The sequence below is a fragment of the Dromaius novaehollandiae genome, chromosome 3 (assembly GCF_036370855.1).
Source record: "Dromaius novaehollandiae isolate bDroNov1 chromosome 3, bDroNov1.hap1, whole genome shotgun sequence".
NCBI classification, from domain to species: Eukaryota; Metazoa; Chordata; class Aves; order Casuariiformes; family Dromaiidae; genus Dromaius; species Dromaius novaehollandiae.
Genome location: NC_088100.1, coordinates 14,865,991 through 14,890,839, shown reverse-complemented (window position 1 = coordinate 14,890,839; position 24,849 = coordinate 14,865,991). Strand labels below are relative to the sequence as shown.

At 37.0% G+C, this 24,849-nt stretch overlaps 1 long non-coding RNA gene across 1 annotated transcript in view; it reads left to right on the top strand.

The window, feature by feature from the left end:
- The window catches only part of LOC135327802 (uncharacterized), a 41,455-nt gene extending 17,711 nt beyond the window's left edge, over positions 1-23,744 (top strand). Inside the window, exons 2-3 of the long non-coding RNA XR_010388181.1 lie at positions 20,758-20,859; positions 23,075-23,744. This is a non-coding gene — a long non-coding RNA (uncharacterized LOC135327802). The remainder of the gene's footprint in view (positions 1-20,757; positions 20,860-23,074) is intronic.
- Positions 23,745-24,849: the final 1,105 nt, after the last annotated feature.

Below are 24,849 nucleotides of genomic sequence, written 5' to 3'. Positions count from 1 at the left end.
GGACACAGAACAAAACTCCCTGGGACTCCTGCTGACATCTATGCTAAATTTCTTTACTGGCTTCCAGTGTGCTGTCAGGTGTTATTTCAGAGTATTAATGATGATTTTTAAAGCCTTGAATAGTGTGAGAATTGTAATCCCAAGAGCTCATTGTCACTCTTCATCCTATCAGAGTAACCAGTGATTAAACTAGAAATGGTTTGGACTGGCCTATATGTTGCTTTACTGTGGGTAATGCTAGTATTGCCTACTAGTAACACCTAGTTTAGCCAGCCTAATACCTGCGTCATTAAAGCAACAACTACAACAACTAATAAAACCATTAGGAATACTGAAAAAAAAAATTATTGATATAGGACTTTTCACTTAGAGCAATATAAACTGTTTCAAGGTCTGTTATCTTGCTATGAACTCTCCATTTGGAGACTTTGTCAGCATAGTCACATTGGCAGACCTTTTCCTTACCTAGACAGGTTTTCTTAGCTTTAGCATCTGCCAGCCTGCATAAACCATGTGTTGATAAATGACTCCATTCAAGGCATGGGATTCACTTACCTGTGTCTGGGTTCTTGGTCATCAGTGGTAAGGACTTGCTGGGACAGTCTCCCGATGTAAAGATTCACTTGCATTGGCAGACTTCGAGTGACATGCTAGAGTTTAGGTGTTCAATGGTTTACTTATTTTAGTTATTTTTGCTGTGCTTCTCTAATTGCTAACTGCGGGGGGCTAACAGGGGGTGCTGTCAGTGGGAGCAGGAACGGACACTGTGGGATGGTTAGACTGAGAGGATCCAGAAGCTGAAGCTCAGCTTCTTTGAAGCTCAGCTATGACGGTACATGAAGGAGACAGGTTGCATGGATAGCATGGCCCATTTCAAAAATCCTTAAAGATTAGTACTATCTGCTACACTGGGTAAATCAAAAGAACAAAAGAAACAGCAAAACATTAGCCACCACCATGAGTTGACTTACACAGACCATTTGACTGACTCAGTACAGCGTGTCCTGTGTCCACACAGGTAGCAGGGTTAAGGTCCACCTATGTTTAGTGAAGGATCTGTGGGAGGATCTGTGCTTCCCTTTCCTGCCCTGGGGATGTGCCCCAGGGAAAGCTTTCTCTCCCATGTATTTGTACAGTGCTTAGTACAATGTCCGGATAAGAATACTGTAACAACTGAAATTATGACTAATTATTCCACTTCATACTGATTGCATGCTAGCTTTCGCTCACTTTTTTTTTTGTTTTGTTTCCACTTCATTGTAAGAAGATATCGGAATTCTCTCAACCTCAATACAATATGAGGCCATTTGAAGCAACTGCCTTGTCTACACTGTCTTTAACCGAACTAGAAGTGCTTAGTCTTAGGATCCTACCAACGGCTGCATGTGGTGTTATTTCTTGAACTATGATTCAGTGCGGTTATAGAATTAACAGCTTCCTTTCAACAATATAGGCTGTTGTTAGATACAACAATACACCTATTTAATAAAGAGTTGCTTGGGTAAGCATGTGTCCAGTTAATGAAATATATACACTTCTGTCAAAAGTGGAATGGAGTGTGCTTTAGTTGAAAAAGAAGTTTGTGCAGTGCTGAATGGCCTACATTTTTGCATAGAAAAGAGTGAAGTGACTGTTCTAGTAATTTGGCTGAGGGCTATATAAACCTAATTAGAACTGTTCAGTCCTACAAGGGCACACGACTGTAGTTGGCAACAGCTATTTAAATATTCATTTCTACCCCCAAAAAGGAGAAAAGAAAGACCCTTTCTAATTTCATGACAGCCTTCTCATATAAGGAAAAAAGGTGATCATAAAATTATTAATTAGTGATCTATGATTACTTCACCATATGCTAGAACATATGTTCCTATGCGGTGGAGTTTAACTTTGTGAATTATATGTAACACAAATAGTACTTAGTCATTTTATGGAGGAAAGATATTCCCACTTTAATTATGGTTAGATTGCAGGGTTTTTTTCTTTAGTGTAATACCAACTTTGATATGTAAAAATGGCTATCCATAAACTGATTAATTTTTCCTTCATTTAAAACATTTCTTACAGATGTTTCGATAGCCATGCCTAGTTTTCCTTTTTCCTTTTTCCATTTCTCTTTTAGGATACAGAGTGACCTGAGGAAGAGGGAAAAAAAATACTTTTTAAATTCTTCTTTATTGTTTGCTAGCAGCAAAATTTTCTCTAGTGATATTAAAAAATATATGGAGAAAATCACATTATTTGATACTGAATGTTGTCAGGTAAAACTGAGTAACAGCTACCAGACTTAAGTTTTGTACTAGTTAATGATCAAGTACAGCATAATACAGACAGTAGAGTGAAAAAATACAGCTAGCAATAATCTTGCTTTTGATTTAATAGTTTTATGAATATATTCTCAGCATTTTGTGTAACTCACTGTTAAACTGTTCATTATCATCAGCCTTTTTTCACTCATTCTTTATTTTCCTTCCAGGGTATTTACTTTTTCTGTAATGGCTTCAAAATAAAAGATAAGATGTCTCTCCATTTGTCTTTGTTGAAGAATCCCAGGACAGTTTTGAATTCATGTTTTAGCTCAGGAGGTTTGTCTCTAAACTCTCAGCTCAGATTTGACCTCAGGTTTCATGCAGCTCACATAACTGTAGGAACAATGTCCACAGGGGGTAAACAGCTTTTAATGATGTTGTTCCCAGGACTGATTCTTGAAACCATTCCACTATTAGGGGCAACATCCCCAGGTAGCAGCAACACAAGTGCTTTTGTTAAATGCTACATTTTTCATAGGTCATGTTATCAAAATGGGAAGTAAAGGGAATGTCACTTTCTTGGTACACCTTTTTAGTCATTATTTTAATGTTGTATGTCACAAACCAGAAGATAGTCTTTTTTTTTCACTTGACTACATTATATTTATTTCTTCTTGTACCTGGCTTTTCATCCACTCAAACATCATGGGGTACTGAAAAGTTTTCTATAGGAATGAGTTTTTCTGGTTTTTTTTTAATTATTATAATTATTGTAGCTTGTTATGGTTCACAGATGTTAAAGAGCTCCAATGTCAAAACCAGTTTCCTTAAAGGGGTCTTTCCTTTCTATCATTACATTTATTGCTCTTCATTTGTATAGACTGAATTTAGAAAGGATTAGATATGCTTCCAGTTTGTGTATAACAGGAATTATTAACTCTTTTAGTGAATTTTTTTAAATCTTTCTGGTCCTGTTGCTAGATGAATTAAAAATGTAGAATTATCCGCACCTAAATAAGAATACATTTGAAACTGGTGTGCACATTTTGGGGGTTGTTTTTTTTTGTTGTTGTTGTTTTTGGTAGTGGTGGTGGGTTTTTTTGAGTAAACTATTTTATTTCAAATGAGTACTTTCCTTCAATGAAGATGTTTCATCCAGCCCTTAGAGTAACTTTCCACACCACTTCTGCTCTGACGGTTGCCCTGGACCGTTTCAGAGATATTCCTAAGCAGGGACAGGCTACAGTCTTACTGGCAACCTAAACAACGCCAGGGCTCGGGTGCAGGTGTGGGAGCTGGACTGTCCTTACACCTGCACTGCGGTTTTGGCTTGGGCCACCTAACCCCTTCCCGAATAACTCCAAACACGGTTCGAGAGCTCAGACAGGTCAGGTACTTTTTCCACCTGGTAATTTAAATATTTATTATTAGCTTATTAGTTAGGACATGTTCTATTCTGCTTGGCCACATGGCCAGGCACCTTCAGTTTACCATGGCAGATGTAGCCCCTGTCACTCAGAAACACATTTACCTGGCAGATGATCTTTTTGCCTTTTTTCAGGCATGGGAAGGGGGGTACTGATTTCCTTTTGACTTACTAATATCATCAATACATCATAAAATGACATGCTCTAAAAAGGCTCAACTCCACCAGCTACCAGCTGAAACAGTAGTTGTTTATTTTCTACTCCTTCCTACCCATGTATTTTAAAGAAGGGCTGAGGCATGATATAACACCTTAGATATGCCCAAACTCCTCACCATGCGAGGAGCTCCGCTAAAGCCAGAAGGAGGGCTATGTTGTTGTACACTGCAAATTGCTGCCAGGACCAGAACACTTCCTCCTCTGCCTCCCTCTTGTTACAGCAGGAAAGGAGGTTGGCATGGACACAGGAAGGAGCTTTAACTAAAAGAAATTTATAGAGAATTAGGACAATTATAGGATATGTGTGGATGCATCATTATCTCTTAATAAATGATCCACAAAGACTTAAACAACTCAAAGACTATTAGATTCCTCTTTCTTCTCCCTTTGCTCTCAATATGTGGAACCACAATGTCAATGATTGGTGTAAAAATATAGGAATCATTAGTGGCACTAACAGCAACGATAATGAGAAAAAGGCATTGAATACAGCAAAGAGGCTTTTCATGTGCAGCACCTTCCATAACCCAGCCATAAAACAGGGCTCTGATTACTGTAGCTTCTGTTTGAAGTAACAAGTTCCCCTGCTGAATCTCTCTTTTGTCTTTAAGCATAAAGCTAACCTTGCACATTCAGCAGAATTAGCCTTTCAGACCCACAGCCATGCTTTCTGCTTGCAGAATACAGTGTAGTTAAGTCTTCTCATGGACTTGGTAATCAATTAAAAGAACACATTCCATATTAAGGGAATATATGTATTTATACATAAAAGCTATCAAACTGTTCCTCAGCTTTCACTGATCTTTCAGAAGGTTGTTTCTTTGATTGCAACTCTACTTCAGACACGCTGCATTTTCATGTTTTTCAGTGGATGTACTTTCTAAAGCAGGTAGTGCCCAGGTAGAATGCTGATATGACCATCACACCTTTTAAAAGAGTTTTTTTTTTTTTTTTTTTTTTTTAATAACAACTTTCACTATTAAAGTTTGCAAAGAAGCCTATACCACAGAGCTTCAATATAATGAAAAACACTTGACTGCAGACATTTCATGGTATTATTGTTAGCCAGAGAAGGGACAGCAAAATAAGCCTGCTGTGTTGTGTGCAATGTCCTAATAGTGTGAGACATATTAATTGAATTCCAACTCTGCAGTCAAGACATTTCTTTTCTCTTCTTAAATATATAACTCATTGGTGGGCAAGAGAGACAGCAGGAAGCAGAAAGACAAATGGGGAAAGTCAGAGGCTAATAATTATTCATGATATATTTTGGATGCGTGTTGTCTGTGATCATTTGGTCATTATAAATTTTAGAACATTAGGCCAGTTTACATTTAGAACTCAACAGTGAATTTTACAGTTTTGTAAAAAAAGAAACCATTGGATTATGCTTAAAGAATAAACATATAGATTATGATCAGAAAAATGTAAATAATAGTTATATCTATTTCAAAGATGTTGCCACTAGCAGAAGTGAACAACTGTGATAATATAGCATTGAGGAAGCAAAGTGTTTCACTAAATGGCAGAGCATTATTATTTGCTTTTCATAAATAACTTACAGCAGAAATAACTGAAAATCAGATTTCGTCATTCAATTACATTTAGTTACAAATGAAATTATGTCTTAGAAACTTCCAATCTGCCGGCTCAGTCATGTTTTTTCACAAATACTGTATTTTCATTTCTTATATCTTTAGCTAAATTTGAATAAATTTTCACAGCATAGCAAAGAGCACATTCCTTATATCAAAATGGCAGTTGCTTTCCTCTTTCAAGTATTACATCCTTTCACCAGTGAACAGAGATGTTGAGGTTTCTCATTACTGTTACTTCAGTAGTTTCAAGCATGTTGTTTCTAACAGTGTATTTTTTTTATTCTTGTTCTTGGAAATGATTATATTTTAAGTGATACTTTCCCCAAAATCTCAATCTTAGGCAGTTGGTGATTTGGAAAGTACCCTCCTACACTTTGACCAAGCTCTAAGCAGCCAAAAAGAGATATTCATTAGGGAAAGAAATAGGAAGCTTTAGCTACAAGAAGTGCTTTTCAAGACTGCTCTGCAAAACTCCATTATGAAGTTTATACCCATTTACATCCCAAGTATATTATCTTATCAATGGTTGTTTCATGCTCGATTAACCCATCCCACTCGTAGTTAAGCGTCATGTAAACCAGAGTCCAAATCCTTCAGGAGACAGTGCTGCTCTATGAACTTGTATGTTATCCAGCAACCTGGGACCCCTGTCTGGCTGGGACCTTTGGCTAGTCAAGCAATAGCTGTACATCAGTACATTTTGACAAATTATATGCCAAGGATTATTCAGGTATAAGATTACAGTCAGGAGTTGTGTAACACTGTGCTGTCGCTGTCAGTTTGCCCACTCCCAGACCAGGTTTCCCTTTTCTTCAATGCATTTTTCCCTTTCTATCAATGTTTCCTGTTGCAAGACCCAGAGCCTACACTCTATCATGGGAACTAACAGCTACTTTAACAGATATTTAGAAATTAATATTTTCATCTCATATGTTTGGTTGCTTTTCAGTGAAAGATGAAATACAGATGATTTCCAAGCCTGAACACAGAACTGGACTTTATGATGGTACAATTTATATAACATATCCAGAATGTTAAATGTTCACCCTCAGATAAAATCCTGATATAGGAAATAATTGAAGAGGGAAATCTTTTTCATCTTTTAGATTCTGGTGAGATGTTTAGAGTCACATGTTGGTAAAGTCTTTCATATATGCTATTTCACAGTATTTAATTATTTAACCAGCGAAGGAGCCCTTCCCCATTCAGTTTACAAAATGGATGGTTGTCTGAGAAAGAACCAAGGCATGATAAAATCATGTGTCTGTACGGATCTGCCAATTTATTGCAGCAATGAAATAAGACTTTTTATTGTCATTCAATATAAATTAAATAATATTGCTAACCAGTGTAGTAATGCCACTAAATTGAGGATACTATTATTCAGAGAATTCAAGATATTAAGCATAAAGCTGAAACCTTGGGACTTGTTATAATGCCTCTACAAATGTTAGCTTATTCAGGATAACATCACATGCATGGTCCCTTTGGTTCTTCAAAACTTCAAGCTCTATGCAAATTTTCAACATGCGGTGGAAACCTTGTGATGTTCCATCAGCAAATGGGGAGGAAAAATATCACCTTGGTGATTCAAGACATATTCTTAAAAACATAGATTTTTCTAGTCTTTTTTTCACTTTGCTTCATCTGTTGTAAAATGTGGACACTTCTATTCTGACTTCTCATATTAATATAAACCTGTCTCATAAATATACTTGAAGTACAGTTCTGTCAAAGCTATGTATTATTTCAGCTGCCACAGTGCAAACTACAAGTAGCATGGAATTTCAGTATTTGAAACATGCCATTACAGAAAGACTATTAATATTGACCTTAAATCTTTCCTCTTTGTTTGAGCTTTCTTAAGGTACGATTTTGTTGTTGTTGTTACTTTAGTGATTTAACTACAATTGTGAAAACAAATATACTTTTGAGCCACAATCACCATTTTCATCTTAGAATGGCAGCGTCATTTTTCTTGCTAAGCCAAGGTGTAGTTTGTCTTTTTTTCTAACAAGGTACTAGAGGTACAATTATAATGAACGAAAATACATGAATTTGCTCAATCTCTCTTAAAAAGTGATTGTAGCAGGGACATCAAGCAGATGATTTGCTGTGACCACTGGCTCTATATTAGGTTTTAGTGGCTTGAGAGTAGGGCAAAGCACCTGACTGCAGGCATAGCATGTAGCATTAGCAGTAATTAAGTGACTGAGCTAATTATTTCATCAGCTTAACATGAGCAATTTTTTCTCTTCTTGATGTCACACTGCTCCATGACAGGAAGACTAAGTTCAACTGCAATCCCATCTGCGTTCAGAGCATTATGCGCTTCCTCCAGGTTGGTTACTTCCTGCTGAGCATGATGAATGGCTTCAAAGTGTTCAGAAATTAGATGAGTTAGATACTTCTTAAACTTGGAGATAAGCTGTTGTTTTTCACTGTATCCTGGTTAAAAGACTTCTATTTAAAGAAAAAGGTCTTGTTTTTCTAAGGTGAAACTTTAAAATATATTCAGTTGCCCTTCTTGTTTTATTTATCAGAGCTACAACAGCACCATAGCACCTTAAATCACCCAGCTGATTTAAATTCTAGGATCTCTCAAGTGCAAAGAAAGAAAGAAAAAAAAAATTCTACTGTGGCTTATGATTTAAGTAGCATTCACAAAGGAAGTACTATCCCCCTCCCTTCCTATCCCATTTTTAATGAGTGACTGAAGTAGAGGAAATATGCCTATATCCAGAATAGCAATCTAGCTCTATCAGCATGATGCCTACCCAGACAAATTAGTCTAGAAGGAGTTCCACAAAAATGTGGATATATTGCTTGCAGGCACTTTTACTAATGTCCCTGTGCTGTATATGTATGCTATGAAATTAAGCAGTGCAAGGGACTACCCACTGTCAGAACAATCCTTAACTGTTTCTGGCCCAGGTGAAATCTCTCAAACAATTCTTAGCACAGCATCGTACTATATGTACCCTCAGAGCTAGAAAAAGGGCTCTGGCACTGTTTATGTTATTATTATGGGCATATTTGCAGAAGTCTGTTTAGTAGTACATTGAGCATCCACCAGGAATGGAGTCTCTCAGTTTCTAATTCTCAGAGTACTTCCTAGCTGTAAAACCTGACCTACCTCCTTTCTTCCTTGTGGCTGTTCCCTTTTAATGCCTTCTGCCAAGAAAGGAGAGTTCTGTGAGAATATCTATAATCACAGATATCACTGTAGTTGCAAATTCTTTCCTGTCAGGTTATGCAGACTGTCATTTAGAAGTGCATTGAAGTTCATGTTGTGGAGGAAGGTCAAGAAGATAATCTTAGCAGCAGCAGTAGGGCTTGACATTAGGTATGAAAGCCAAAGGGGTCAAGAGGTAAGAACTCAATTCACTCTGCTATAAACAAATTCATTTCAATCACTCTGACATAAGTTGGTAGGGCTAGAGGTTCATCTGCTCTTAAAAGCTTTTCAACCTGTGCATCCTCATGTACATGTGGTCAGACTCACCAGAAAGTGAACCAGCTCTTACTTTTCTTCTAAAGCAGAATACAGAGGGCAGATTACAGCAGATTACATCACCAAGGGCCAAGAAAGAGCACATGGTGCTAAGAGTCCTGGTACCTTTCCTTCTCTTCCAATTTGCTTATCTCCTGTCTGAAAAAGTTATTAATTCAACCACTTCATCTCTATCTGAGGGCTTGTGCTTGATAATATTTGGATCTATGAAAACTCCTATGGCCTCTTTCTTTCTGGACTCAGATAAACCACACAACACATCACTTCATCTGTCTTAATCCCGAAGGTTGCTTCCTTTGGTGATCACTGTTATTAAAAGTGACTGTGGGTGAAAATAAATACATTTCCTTTTCTTTCCTTTTTTTTAAGAAAGAAAGACTGAAAAGGTATTTAACATGAAACTGAAGAAATAATAAGTGAAACAGCAAATTCCAGAGCTTTTGTTTACTCTTTTGAAACTGAAATTGAAGTAAAATAGGCAACAGATTTAAAACTGATGACAGGACATCTGTTTTTCACAGTGAAAATCTGTTAAACTGGTAGAACTCATTGCCATAATATCCTAGTCAGTTCAAGAGCTTAGTAAGCTTTAAAATAACTAACCATTTACATAGATAATAGGAACACCCACTGTTATATTAGATGGAAAATAATGATTTTGTTCAGAATGGGAATAAATCTTCACTTTTTTATACAGAAACATATCATTAGCTGGCAAGTATTAAGCAACAATTTCCATATGGACCAGTTATTTTAAAAGAACAATTCTTATAACAGAGCTTTTTGACTTGCTGGTGAATCAAAAATAAAATAAAATAAAATAAAATATATACATATATAGAGAGAAGAAAAAAAAAACACACACATATATATGTGGAGTGATTCAAACCTGGAAAAGAATGGAATTATCAGTGAAGTGAAAAGAAAACATATGTTTTCTGTCAACCAGAATCTCCATTTTTATTTGACACATTGTTTAAAATGAAATGGATTGTTCAAGAATATTTAAAATGAATAAACTAAATGCAAGACATTGACTTTTAAAGACCTGACTTCAAGGCTGATAGCTGAGGGTGCCTCAAGGGCAGACTGCTGGGTTCCTTCCTGAGAGCCGAGGCTGGCTTGTGGAGGGCATGTGTATCCCTCTGATGGCACATGGGCTCTCCAGGGCTGAAGCAGCCACAAGGCAGACCAGGATGCAGTCAGGGGAGTGGTGGTGGAATCTGTGATGACTTTCTGCAGAGGTCACTTTTTCAGAGCAGTGTAAGCTGTCTAACCTGCCAGCTGCTGGGTAATACATTCTTTTTTCTTTCTTTCTTTCTTTCTTTTTTTTTAAACAAGTTTTAATACTTCTTTTTTCCCCTGTGGATTACCCAACCATATTTTCTCAGTCTCTGCTACTAAAATTATTCTTCTGTGCATAGAATACTTAAATACACTTTTGGTCAGAGACAAAGATGAAATTGATAGCTTGGTGCTTTTTGAGCATTTTACTGTGCACATTTTGTTGTTTTATATAAATGGAACATCTAGATTTGGAGAAAGCCCTTGCTCTAAAAGTTTCACCAATGCTATTCATCCCTGTTTCACTGTCTTCTTCAGCAATGAGCAATATTTGGTTTCTCCAGACATGAGTTAAAACATGTGTCCATAGGGAAAAAATATATATATTACTCTGAAAGACTCTAGAGCTGAGCAGTTGACCTGAGCAGTTGACCTGAAGACATGATAATAACCCAGAAATGTGTGTTCTAGAGCATGCTTTATGTCATCCTGAGTTATGCACCTTAAGTAGATATGAGGAACATACTCCCAAAAGTCCCTAACCATTTGCACAGTTTGCAAAAGTAACATTGGGTTACTAGCAGAGAGAGAAATCTGATTTGTAGACATCTACACAGCGATCAGGTGTCACTGAACCTGCCCATTCTCTTTCTAAGCTGTCTGATGTTTACTGTCCTCGATGTTAAGCATCTGTCACTTATTTCAATGCTAGTTTTGTTTTATTAAGATAACTTCAACCTCCATCAAGCTTCCTTTATGGGTCTCTCTACATGAGAAGGCTGTCATGTTTAACATTATTTTAATACAATTATTGTGTCGTTCTTGTTTCTAGATCACAGAACCGTAGGCGGATCTTTGTCAGCCAGTTCAGTTGGTATAGTTTTCTATATTCTCCTCTCTTATAGACTGACTGCTCACTGGTACTCTATAACTCCTTTCTATCTCAGTCAGCCAGTGTCCACCAGTGCCAAGTAATTTCCTGAGTCCTTAATTTTCCATACTTGCCCCAGAAGAACATAGTACAAGCTCAGGACCAGTGTTTACATCACTGAGCATAATAATCGTCTTTACAAACCCAGAGCTCAGTAAGGAATAACGTCATATTGTTGTTAAAGATTAAGGACTATGAAAATGTTCAGTAATTTCCTTAAGCGTGCATGCATTTCTGGACCATTCTTCTTCTAATTGTCCCCCCACTTGCCTTTCAATCATCTTAGAGGCTATGTGATTCAAGAGAAAGGACATTAATTAAACTCTCCTGAGGAACATAAACCTGCAAAAAAGTAAGCTTGCTATTCTGGCATCTCTGAAATGAACCTTCTCAAGTTTGACGTTCACATTTAATCACAGCCTTCAAATAAATTAAATGTTATTGCATTGCTTCTTATTATGCTTTTTTTTTTCTTTTAATATCAGGCAAAGCAAATCCTACATTGTTTGCCCTAACATATTTTTAGAGCAATTACATTGAACTTTAAAAGTATGAGAAATATATGTCCATATCTTTATTATATTAACTATTGTTCCTCAAAAATCATCTCAATTTTCCATCAGATGTGAACAAACCCAGTTCATTAGCATTTTGATGAAATTAGGAGGAGAGGTCTAAGAATCTGATTGTATTTTGATAGAAAATAACAACAACAAAGAAGCAAAAAGGTGTTAGAGAACTGGAATAGATTCAGTAAAAATCAAAAACTGCAGTGGAAAGGATATGCACTTCATTGTGCATGAAGTACTATACATCTTTTTGATAAATTATTTTATAATTGTTTTTTAGACATGGAGTCATAATCTTTTTTATAATTTCTATAATTAACCTTTTTGAAACAGATTTTAAGTATCTCACTTTTGAGATAAAGTACTTCCAGCACATTCATTTAAATCAAAAATACTTCAAAATATTTTTCAGTTCAGGAATGCATATATGCATATTTTTAATTATCTATTCAGGAAATCATGTTGTGAGAAATGCTTAAATTTCATTCAATTTAAAGATAAACAACAATGCACATGGATATTGTTTGTTTCTTTGGTTTTTAGTGGTGGTTTAGTTTGATGGGTGAACTAAGAAGTCAAACAAAACATTATGGGTCATCTAATTTGGAGGGGAAATTTTGGGTTTTTTTTTGTTTTTTTGTTTCTGTTTTTTTCAAAGAAGCAGGAGAAATGAGGAAAGAAAGTTCTAGATGCATGAGGCCACCTCAAAATTTAGAAAGTGTTTTAGTCATTATCTCCGTTGCTACAACAATAATCTTCAGCCCATAGGTTAGGAAATTCCTGAGAGATGAATCTGTGTTTGGAGGATGAGGCAAACAACACTTTTTCTTCTTACCTGTTACAAACTGTGCCTGCATCTGCTCATGAATCTAGCCTGAGTTAGCTTGTGTTGACATTTCCAAACACTTTTCTTTCTTCTAATTCAACTTGGACTCAAAAATAACTTCAGGCAACCCAAAGATACATTTGTTTTAGAAAATAGCCATTGTAAAATATTTCCCGAGACACAACGCTGAACCCTCAGGGTTCAAACGAAGCTGAAGACGATGCAAGAAATGCAGACAACATTAGTAACATGACTTCTGTTGATAAGTTAGAGAAACATCCAGGTATGTCTAGCTTAATTACACACATCTATTTCAAATGATATAACTGGCCTGATATAATTTAGGCCTAATTTATTTTTTCCCATTAAAGGCAACAGAAACTTTACAATCAACTCTTTTCAAAGTGATATTTTAGAAATCCCATTTTCAAAATAAAACACTGAATGTATATGCCTGGCATTTTAGCTGCATAAAGACAAGCATGGTCCTAGGAAAATCAGAATCAGTTTAATAGCTGGCAGCAGACCCACAACTTTCTTTCTGCTCTTGCACTGAACCATGTGGTTTGGGCCCTTAAACGGCATCTGCTAGAGAGCACTGACAGACCAAAGAGTGAAAAGCTTTGATTCATTTATTTCCCTCTAACAGCACTTGTTCTGAAATGCTTGTTCAAAAGGCTCTCCCTCTACTTATTCTTTAATCCTTTAAGTAGGGACATTCAGTTTTCATATTCAAAGAAAACTGGTCTGACTGAAGATTTATGTAGTGATATCACAACACGTACATTCACAAACTTCTGTCTTCTGCAGTAATTTTAAACATAGCTAACAAAACAACCTGGGCAAGGCTGACTCATGTTTCTGCAGAAAAGCAATTTGCAAGTTTTTAGTTGGTTCAAAATTCATAGGTACAAAATAATGTTAATAATAAAAATAATAATAAAAATAATGGCCCCTCTCTTCGGGTATCAGAGGCAAAACCCACTGAATGAAATAAAAAGAAGAAAAAAAGAGTTTCTGAAGGTGTGTAATGAAATGTCACAAACAGAGGATTACAATAAAGAGCCAATGGATACCAATCCAGGAGGAATCGATTCTCCTTTCCAATCAAATTCAACTGTAATAGCACAACTTTAAAAGTGCCATACCTTTCTGCCAATTTCAGAAAAGACTGCTGTTGATCAATAACAGCTGTTTTGAGGAGGAGAACAAAGCAAGGGAAAGGAGTTGGTGAGTGGAGACATGCTTTTCCTCGGAAGGCTGGTGGCATAACGCTGTGTGTAGCGCAGAAGCAATACACTAGATAATCCTCACTTCTATTTATCACCCATAAAACTTTCATTTGCAATTATTTACTGTTTTGTTTATTTTCTTTTTTGGCATCTTTGAGAACCTTTAAGAATCTTCCACCTGATTGGAATAGAGTATTTTAATACTCTTTATTTTAAATAAGTCTTTATTTTAAATTGAGTGGCAGAGATTTTCAATAGAATTCACCTCAGAGAAGAAGAAATTCCCTGTCGAACCTGAGACATGGAGACAGGACGGTAGACACAGGCACACATCACATAGTATATACTCTCTTCTGTGAGAAGCCATTTTGTTTTAAAGACAGGCAATAGTCTAGGATTCTTTAGACCCTGTTTTTATTTCTGGCTTTCAGAAGTGGCCTTATACTGCTTCTGACTATTTTGCTCCAGTGTTCCAGATCTCTGTTTACATGGAAAATTATCTCTCTTTAGAAAAGGTTTTCTTGAGTTCTTTTACAAAAGCCTTTCTATTAAAGCAGCATTCATTATTGTTATTTATGTCTCAGCTCATGCTTCAAAAACTTGCTAGTCTAAATAGGGAAATAATTTTGTGACCTTCATTTGCCACTCTCTATCCAGTTCCCATGGCTTTCTGCTTAGAATTTTCTTTTTCCATCATCCAATATTTCCTTTTGTTTCTCCTTCCAGCACAAAATTGCCCCATTACTCATTATTAGTTCATTGAATTCACAGCTATACCTGTAAATAAACCAGGGCAGGGACTATTCCCTGCCACAGAGCCAGCTGGCCCAGAATGGTCTGGTTCCACGCTGTAAAAAATCTCTCACCTCCAGAACATGCTGTCCATACCCAAGCTGGTTATTAGGAGTGACTGGTGGCCTGGGAGTTGTTTGGGAGAGTGCTCCCTGAGTCTGAGCCAAAATCAAGTAAAGGATCTTTGTAAATGATCCAAGGCCTGGACACAGTTTAGGTTAGACAGATAGATGTGGTCTCAGTCTTCTGCTCACATCAGAATGGTGTTAGGGTTGGGTATTTATTTTGTGTGTGTGTGTGTGTTTGTTTTCTCTTATCAATCTTAATGTTTACAGGAAAGGTGGAAGACTAGAATTCCCTCGAGAGTCTCCCAAGTGTTTTCACAGCTGGCTTGTTTGTATCTAATACCCTTCCGCCAACCTGCTTTATGTCCCTTTCTTTGCATTTGCTGTAATGCCCACGATGCTCTAGTTTCTTGATCTTGCTAAAACTTGAGCTCCCTGAAACCTAAAAAGCAATTGATAGAGTTGTTACAAGGGAAGAGACAGAAGTTATGGCTGGGGAAAGAGCAGGAGCCTGCAGGTAGATTGGCCTGGGACCTTCAGAGCTGCCTGGCTGCTCTCTTCCTTTCCTGCCACCACCTTCTGCCCTTCCTGGGGGGATAGATGGTGCTGCCAGTTTTGCTGCTTCAGTGATTCTAGCTAAAGAAGAAAAAGCACGTACCAAACTAAAGATTATAGATGCCTGAAATTAGGATGCTTCTTGTGTCCAGGAGTAGGATTCACTTGGCAATTATCTATAGTGGGTTGGCTATTCTCGTGAGCATATAGGACATTGGGCTGCATACGCAATGCAACATGGGCAGACACAAGCACACTTGCACTATGTCAAGGGCTGGCCAACCACAAACCAGCTTAGATTCAAGACAACTTAGCAGGTATATTGATTTCAAGCTCTCATACGCTGTTTTTTAACTATAGACCGTATTAGTTTGAGCTGATCACCCTAAAGCAAACAGAGGACTCCTGAAATGGAACCAGTTCACATCCTGACTACTTGAAAGTCAGAGGAGCTCAGATTGTGCTTGTTTATGATATAAGCCTGTGCTTATTTATGATATCATATATTTGTAAGCAATTAGCCCCAGAATGCCCAGCTGGTGGCTGGCTCCGAGAGTGCTATGTTAATGTCATGGGCACACAAAATGATGCCTGGGAACAATCAGTGCCTTGAATTAAAACACCTAGAAAATGCTGACACTTAATAGCAGCCACACAGAATCTGGTGAAATGTTAAATACAAAACTGCAGCTGAGCTAACTCCTGCTTTAGTGAACATTGCCTATTTGAGTATATCTGACTCTGTGCCTGATTCAGAGAGATAAGTGCTGGATCTCCAAAGCCTTTCTGCTGGAAGAGGCCTATTTTTTCAGGGCTTACTCTATTCTATTAAAATAAGGACAGTTTTGGTGTCCATATTCTGTATAATTATCCCCCAGCTGCAGCATGGTGGTTCAGTTACTGTGAAGCAATGCTTAAGCTAAGAACTCAACATTTATAGATTTGTAGAGAGAGCAAGAAATAAAGCAAAAGAAGTTGGACTAAGGACCTGAACTTAAACTTGGTTCTGCTAAAATGTGCGATGAGAAGCTCCGCTCATGGAGGAAAGGGACATGGCTGAAATAGTGGTATGATCCTCCAGTTATTTTGCTTAGAATTATTTGGAGGGGGAAGGAGCATCAAAGTATGGTCAGAAGATCTAATAAAGAATCTTTGGTTGCAAAGACTGGTGAAGTTTAGGGTGTGGACAAGTGATTTCTCTTCTCTTTTGTACAGGGGCTGATAACACTCTACGTTACAGGCAACATAATTTAGTATGTGTTCTAGGTGCAACACATAGAGGACTGTTTGTTTTACAGCATGAGGTAAATTCAGATGGAGCCAAACAAAAATTCATGGATGAGTGGATATGCAAAAAGGCCTTATGTTTCATTTTAAAGGCAGTTGCATACAACAGAGCTGGAACTATCTTTTCAGAATACCTAACCATCTGCACTAACTTCCCTTTTCAATAAACAAGCTTTCAGACCTTTTATATTTTTCAAGCTTTAGAGCAGTCTAAGTATCTTTTGAGCTGGAATATGAAAATGTCAAGTTAGCCAACAGGAAAACCTCACCTTGCTATTTTCTGGGGAAAAAAAAATAGCTTTTAATACTAGCAGCTACAGATCAGACAGGTGGTATTAAGACAACAAACTGAACATCTTTATGCGGGTGCTTCTATTTTCTCTGTTTGCTGAGATATGTGTTTTGCACTGTCCTCTGATTACTGCAGACATGTTATTTTGTTCCAAGTTGTTGAAGCACAACGACTAGTTTCCTCTAAGCTGGAACTAGGTTACAATTGAAACATGTTTTGTTCTCTGGAAGTCTGTCATGATAGGGGGACCTATATTATGCCAAATATCCTTGAGATATCATGAAACCTGTGTTTAGTGTAGACATCACTGGCCTGTGTCATAATACTGTAATTAACCTTGACTCTCTGTGTCTCTGTTTCTCAGTATATGAATGGACAAAATGACAAAATCCAGGTATTTTGATATGTAGTGATAAAATATGCTATATAACAATGAAACAATAATATTTTGACATTCCCTACAAATAAATTTCATTTTGATTCCTAAACATGGAACAAGAGTATTTGAAAATATTTGGATAGGCTAAAAGCAGAGCGTATTTACCTCAACTTTAGCAAGGTTTTTAACACTGTCTCCCACAATATTCTCATATGATGACCAGATAGGTTAAAAAAAAATATGTTGGATGATTGGGCCCAGTGGGTAGTAGTTAATGAGTCATACTTTACCTGGAGGCCGCTAACTAGTGGAGTACTGCAAGGGTCTATCCTGGACCTGTCCTATTTGACATCTACCAACAACCTGGAGGAGGTAACAGAGTTCAGTCTTATCAAGTTGCAGATGACACCAAATGGGAGGGACTGGTCAATATGATGGCAAGTAGGATCGCCATTCAGAGAGACGGAGACAGGCTGGAGGAATGGTCTAGCAGGAGCTTCATGAAATTCAGCAAGGACAAATGTGAAGTTCTGCATCTGGGAAAGGAGAGCCCTTTGCAACAGTACAGGCTGGAGACTGACTCACTGGAGAGCAGCTCTGCTGAAACCTGAGGTTCTGGTATATTTGGCAAGCTGAGCATAAGCCAGCAGTGTGCCCTGGCAGGAAGGAGAGTCAACAGTATCCTGGCCAGTATGAACACAGCCAGTAGATCAAGGGAAGTGATTGTCACTCTTTACTCAGCACTGGTAACTAGAATATTGTGCCCTGTTCTGGGATCCCCAGAAGACATGAAAAAACTTCAGTGAGTCGAACAGAGGGCCACCAAGATGGCCAGGGGGCTGGAGCATGAACTGTGAGAAGAGACTGAAGGACTGGGGCTTGTTCATCTTGGAGAAGGGATGGCTTTTGGGGAAACCTAATAGCTGCATGTCAATACTTATGAGAAGGCGACTAAGGAGAAGGTACCAGGCTATTCACGGTGGTACATGGAAGAAGGAGATGCAAAAGACATATATTGAAACAAGATATGTTCATACTGGATATAAGTAAAAACATTTTCCCCATGAGGACAGCTAAGCAGTGGAACGTGTCACTGAGAGATGTTGTACAGTTTCCATCCCTGGAGATTTTTCAAGACCTGACAGGTTAAAGCCCTAAGCAGCCTGGCTTGACCTTAAAGCTGCCCCTGCCTCTGCTGTGAGCAAGAAGTTGGACTAGAGACCTCCTTGGGTCCCTTCCAGCCTGAATTATTCTATGATCATATCCATCTGTACATATTTTAAGATAATGATCTAAAACAAATGGAACTTGTCCCCAGTCACTACCTCAGAGGCATGTGTTCAACTTTCTGTGCTTCATCACTCTTAATTTTTTTCCTTCTTTCCTTTTCTTGTTTAATAAGCCCCCAAAGGAGATCCTAGACTGGTTGTGTAAATAGGAAATAAACTTCTGACAATTGACTTGACAATTTATACCATCATTTTTTAAGAAACATCTCAGTTTCATGAATCTGAGTTCATCTTGAAAAAGAATTTAGCATAGTTGCAGCAACTAGTGGTATAGTACTGTATTTTCATATTGTCAGAGCACTATTATTCATTAATCCTATATGTGTCTATATTCCCAAAGCCTAAATGCTATTTTTTTACAATTTGCTAGCCATAATCTGTATTTAAAGTGATATCTGTGTGAGTTTGTTCTCAAGGGCAGTCTCAGGTTGTCTTTGCTTTATTTTCATTATATTATGTAGATATACTGAATGATTTGGGAACCTCAGTGAGAGGTAGGCATGGTAAATGGATCTGGGATAGTTTTCCACCCTAAGTCTACCTTTGAAAGCATATTATTGTGAAATTATGTTACTTGAGACAGCGTATGACTTTAAAGAGCACTCTCATGCAACATTTCTGAACTTTTGAAAGCTTTCCAAAACAGATTCAGAATTTGTATGTAACTCACTGTAATCAGGTAAGATTGGAAGAGGGACCTGATCTGTGAAGGATGTGGCTGTTTGGAGGAATTTATAAACGGAGATTTCTTTCCTTTAAGACTGAAGAAAGATGCTTTAATACGAGGGAACTGCTTTACTACTTAAGGCAATGTAATTTCCTGCCTCTGTATGTTCTGTCTGTGAATTCTAAGTCAACAATATTTGCTTAAGCTGCATGATCGTTGTAACTTATTGCTTAAGTGGTCTAGCAATGTGTTTATATCCTGTCTTTGCCTAGTTTAGTACACATAAAGACATTTAGTAATTATTGCTATGTAAAGATTAGTAGCTGATGGATGATGATGGTATTTTAGTAAATTGCTTCTTTACAGTAGAGTGATGGTGTTGGTTTTTGTCTTTTGTCAGTGTAGGGCTTCTTTACATTACAGTTTGTACCATCTTAACTGTTTTGGAAAGATTGTATAATTGCCCCATTGTGGGTGTGGATGCAGTTATATCTACAAAATGCTGATTTATACAGTCCCATAAAGGATATTCTTATAAAAGATACAATATTTATAAATCACTTTTGTATCAGCATCTATATAAGTTGTTCCTGTTGATCTTTACCCCGTACTGTAATCTGGGATCATAGGTTTGTAAGGCTGGAAGGGAACTCAGGACATCTGTGGTCCAGTCTCCTGATCACAGCAGGGTCAGCTATAAGACCAAATCAGGTTGCTCAGGGCTTAATCCAGTCCTCTAAAACCTCCAAGGATGGAGATGGCACTTCTCTGGGTAACATGTTCCACTGCTTGTCTGTTTTCATGATGAAAAAGCTTTTCCTTATCCAGTCTTTGTGAAAGTATGCTTTTTCATTTGGTTGGGTTTTTAATTATCACTAGGAGACATCTGCCTAACAACTCTTGTCATAGTATTTATTCACCCTTTCTTCAGCTTTCTTGCAAGTTTATTACCAATTACTGTCTCCTGATAATCTGTCATTGCTACGTCCTCATCAGCGTTTCTTGGTTTGCAAAGGTACTAACATAGCCATGCTTATTTTATCCTTCACGCATATTATGTATTTTGACTTTCAAATTATTGCATTCATTTTAAAATCTGTCATTTCTGTGAAAATTTGAAGACATAGCATTTTTAATACTTCTCAACACTGAAATTATTTTTTCTTTGCCTCCTGTTCTTCTGCAGATTTTTGAGATTTTATTCTCAGTGACCAAATCTTGTCATACATGGTACCTGACATACTCCAGACTTTCCCAAACCGTACAGAGGCTGCACTCCACCTGCACCATTTCTGTTTCATTTGAATTATACTTGTTTGTCATGGAAATGACCTGCTATAATTGTTTGCTTTCGGTTGTATGTTAATGATTCTTGAAAAAAGAGGGTCATGTGATACTCACATTCAAGTTCACTCCATTACCCTAAGCATCTAATTTTCTAGTCTCACCTCTGCCCTACCAAACTGCAACCTGAGTCTGGGCATATTCCTCCCCTATATATTTGATAGATTCTATCACCAGATCATTCCATCTACTGTATCTTTTTTTGCAGATGTTTTTACTGAGTTTCTCTTCTTTTTTTGCAGACATCTTTCAGGTGAACCAGAGGATAAACAACAGTAAATTGAGAAGCAATTTGTCTGAGTTTCCCTGTGAAAGGATATATGTTTCTAAAACAAGACAAACAGGTCAAATGAGGGAAAAAATCTTTGATAATATTTTTAGCATTACTTTAAACCCTGGTCAATTTAGTGCTGCAGTTTGCAACATGGCCACACAAGCAGTTATATGAACATGCTTGACAGAGTCACACTTCAGCATAGCAAGAGGAGCAGACAAATGGAATAAACTAAGCCTGGAGCTCCTTCCTATCCAGCTCACTCTGAAGACCAGAATGATTCATGTAACTTTTATCCTAATGTCTGTTCCTAAAATATTTTGCAAAGCTAAGGGATTGGAAAGAACAAAGGTGTAGGAATAATTTTTCTTGTATACCCACTGTATATCAGTTGGCAAGTGCTGGGACTCGAACTAGACGATGCTGCAGGGTAAGCACTGAAATTCCGTCATCTGGTGCGATGGTTTTGGCATGTTTTCTACCTGGGCCAGCAACCACACTTCCAGAGAGTTCCTGGGCACATTTCTGGAGTTATTACAGGCTAGTGGACTATTTTCAAATGGCATTTTAAAAGCAGCCAGCCTGCTATAGATGGTAAGAGAGTTTAACAGTATGAATAAGACCAATCCTTGCCTGTTGGGTACAGACCCAGAGAAGTGACCCTGAAACAGTAAATGTGTTAATATCAATGTCTCTACAGAAGACAACACCTCAGGGTATTGCAGGGGAGAATAATACATATTTCCCTCGCTTTCAGTATAAGGAAGGCCCATGAAGAATGATGTTTCTTAGAGATGATGTTTTCTTGTGTTCCTTCAGCTGTGGTGCATATGCCATGCACAACAATATGGGCTGTGTGCACACAGTGGTTATGTCTTTTTCGTTGTTCTGATTTTAATTCTTTGCTCAACTCCTTTTGCTTTGTTGTTTGTCAAACAATATTCTGTGGAAAATTGTCTCTGTTTAAGATTCCTATTCTATCAAACAGATAAGTAATTGCAACATTCATTTTCAAAGTGTTGAGTAGTGCAGATAGTTCTGTGCCTGTTTTAGTAGAGGTTTCATTTGTTTCTCAAGATGTGTTTTTAGTTCTTTCTTTTTCTTAGTGCAAAAATCCACTAATGTGCATCAAAAATGACTTATGTCATGGCCTTCAAAGTAGGAAGAGTTCTAAAATATAGATTGGGCTCAAAATTATCTGTAAATTCTCATAGATTCTTTCTCTGTGATGAACTACTCATATTACTTGCCAAACAGGACAAAAATTCATTAGCACCATGTGATAAATTAAAGCAGGATTGCAGTAGGAGTAATTCCATGCAATATCTATGTATGTGTGTGTGTGCGCGTGTGCGCACGCACCCCTCTACCTACATATAGATATGTATATTCAGTGCACAGAGAGAGGTCAGATTCCTTCCTTGGCAGCACCAAAAAAAATTTAATAGACTGCTCAACTCTGTCTGGGAAGCTAACATCATCTGTGGAAGCATCCTGTTTAGAAGATAATAATAATCCTGAGTCTATGCTGGCTGGAGTTGCAAAAGTACCCCTAATTATGTTGACAGTCAGAAGGTTGCCCCAGTGTACACTAGCAGAGAGTGTGACTCAAATTAACATTTCAGGGTGATTTCTATTTGACATTTCTAGTGTTCCAGGTAACATTTCAGGTCCAACTAGTTTAATCAGTTCTTTCATAAGAACTGTCAATACATTATGTCATCCTAGACATGTTTTATATTAAAGAGTAACACATTTTTCTCATTTTAATGCAGTACGTAGGCACTCTTCTCCTACACTCGTGAGTGAGTAATTCCTGTTACATTCAGCAGAAGTTACTTATCTTCTATAAGTGGGAAACACGGTCCTCTGTATCTACTTCAGCCCTCATAACCCAGTTCAAAGGTGCTACTGGTAGCAAAGGTCAATGAGGAGTTTCTCAGAGGGCAGGACTGAGATACTTTCCTAATTTGAAATGAAGAAATTATTGAAAATGTAGAATTCATTAGTGCCACCTATTTGTGAGAGTACAAAATTACAGATAATCCCTGCAGAGTTGCATAAAAATAGAGCATAATAAGAAAATACATTATGTCTCCCTCCACTTAATCAGGTGAAGGAGAGAAAAACATCTAGGACAAGACCCAAAGACTTGGTGGAGTTTTCTTCAGTTCCGTATTTAGATTATTGCAATGTAGGAATGTGTTATTCAAAATTTAGCAAGAATGATATATATTTGCAGGGTTTCCACTTACAACTTAAGATACATTTTTTTTCATCTGCAGAAACCCCACTGCAGGAAAGACAAAGACAGGAGAAGACACTGAAGCTATTGGAATGTATTGATGTGGAAAGAGTAAGAAGCATTTCCAGGGAGAGATATATGCCCAAAAAAGATTTGGAGAAGACTTTTTGAAAAGAAGAAACCTTTTTCTCTCTTCTTTACCAATTCCCCAACCTTTTATCAGATGAGGAAGCTTTAGGTAAAATGTAATGGGTAAAATAAAAATCCAAGAAAAATCCTTGGAATTTTATTAGTGCCTTTGCCCCTCCCTACTGTTGAAGGAGTGGATATTGTTGATACTGATGATTCAAGCTGGTACTGGTTCAAGCCAAAATATCTGGAGAGGTTTAGGTTCTCATTTAATTCTGAAATTAGACACCAAACTTTTTATATCTCTATAGAGAAATAGAGCTTTGAATGACAGAAGGCAGGTTAATTGTTAATGCACGGTGAATTCATGTTGACATATGGCTTCAGAGGGACATCTGTAGCCTGAGGTACTGGAACAACAAAGCTAGAAGTTTATTTGTTATATAGCTTTGTATATTTAAATTTTTTTTAATCTGATTAGACTGATTCTAAACAGCTTTGTATTTTAAGAAAACAGATAAATAAAGTTTATCAAAATAGTGTTAATTATCAGTTAATTTCTTTGCTGTTATTGGTTTTCTTATTAGAATGGCATTGTAATTTGAAAACATGTACAAGCATGTGTTATACAAGTCATTGCTCTGGCTGACAATATGTGTGTGTTGGCACAGTCAATGAATAAATAACTATGTACTTTTTTGGGGGAAAAAAAAAGTTAACTGTAATTTCAAACAACTTTCCTTTCAATCAAATGATTCATGTAATGCATTCAGCTTGAACACAAAAGCAGAGATTTCTCCTCCATATAGAAAATTGTTCACGGTTCACCTATTGCTTCCAGGACGATGAAAATACCATGTACAGGAAAGCTGAAACAGATATATTTTAAAAAGATGTTGAGAGGTGGAAAATCTTTTATGATGTTATAAGTTCTACTAACTTTGCCATAATCATGACACTGGTGTAATCATGACACTTGTGTCTGTTACTAGGAAATAATTTTTCAAAAAATTGACAATATTTAAAACACAGATTTTAAATTCAACTTGTGCAAACAAAGCAAAAATAAAACGAATTTCATTTAATTGAGATATACTGATTTGTTTTGCAACATTTTTCCAGTTAAAATTAATTTTAAAATTCTTGTGATGATCCAAAAAAATTCCTCAGATTAAAAATTTATCAGCTCAAAGTGTGATAAGAAGAAGGTAAATACTGAAGGTTTTATGTTACTGTATAGAAGTAGAATGTTGCAAGCAGTTGTATACGCTCACAATAAAATGATCCAATCAAGGTATTTGATGGGAGGTGTCTAAATCACACCATTATAACCTGAGCCTTATAAAGAATGTATCTTAGTGGAGTTGAAAAGTCAAAGTCAAAATTTAGAAAAAGTAGATTTTATTCCATTTTACTATTTGATGTTTCATGAAATAATCAAAATTTGATTTTTTCACAAAACCCCTGATTCATTCAATGGGTTGATTTGATGATGTTCATGTAGTGCACAGCTATTCAAGATTTTATTTCTTTTCTTTGTTATCTGTGTGGTTCCATGTTTTATTATTACATGCTAATCAAGCCCTCTTCTAAAGATCCAGATAGAAGGTAGTCATCAAGAGGATGCATACAAGCTACTGTCCTTTAGACAATACTTTAAAGAATACATTGATGTCCCACAAATAT